We start from the raw sequence: 944 nt of genomic DNA on the forward strand, positions 1-944 counted from the left end.
GCAGCTCCCACAACGGCTGCTCCCACAACGGCAGCTCCAACAACAGTGGCTCCAACAACTGCAGCTCCCACAACAGCGGCTCCAACAACAGCTGCTCCCACAACGTCAGCTCCCACAACTGCAGCTCCAACAACAGCGGCTTCAACAACTGCAGCTCCCACAGCTGCAGCTCCAACAACAGCAGCTCCCACAACGGCTGCTCCCACAACGGCAGCTCCAACAACAGTGGCTCCAACAACTGCAGCTCCAACAACAGTGGCTCCCACAACTGCAGCTCCCACAACAGCCGCTCCAACAACAGCTGCTCCAACAACAGCAGCTCCAACAACAGTGGCTCCCACAACTGCAGCTCCCACAACTGCCGCTCCAACAACGGCTGCTCCCACAACGGCAGCTCCAACAACAGTGGCTCCCACAACTGCCGCTCCCACAACAACCGCTCCCACAACAGCCGCTCAAACAACGGCTGCTCCAGCAACAGCAGCTCCTACAACAGCCGTTCCAACAACCGCTGCTCCAACAACAGCAGCTCCAACAACCGCTGCTCCAACAACAGCAGCTCCAACAACAGCCGCTCCCACAACAGCAGCTCCTACAACAGCCACTCCAACAACAGCCGCTCCCACAACAGCTGCTCCTACAACAGCAGCTCCCACAACTGCCGCTCCAACAACGGCTGCTCCAACAACAGCAGCTCCAACAACAGCCGGTCCCACAACAGCAGCTCCTACAACAGCTGCTCCAACAACGGCTGCTCCAACAACTGCAGCTCAAACAACAGCAGCGCCCACAACTGCAGCTCCCACAACGGCTGCTCCCACAACGTCTGCTACCACAACAGCTGCTCCAACAACAGCCGCTGCCACAACAGCCGCTCCCACAACAGCCGCTCCAACAACAGCCGCTGCCACAACAGCCGCTCCCACAACAGCCGCTCCAACAAC

The sequence above is a fragment of the Epinephelus moara genome, chromosome 16 (assembly GCF_006386435.1).
Source record: "Epinephelus moara isolate mb chromosome 16, YSFRI_EMoa_1.0, whole genome shotgun sequence".
Taxonomy (NCBI): domain Eukaryota; kingdom Metazoa; phylum Chordata; class Actinopteri; order Perciformes; family Serranidae; genus Epinephelus; species Epinephelus moara.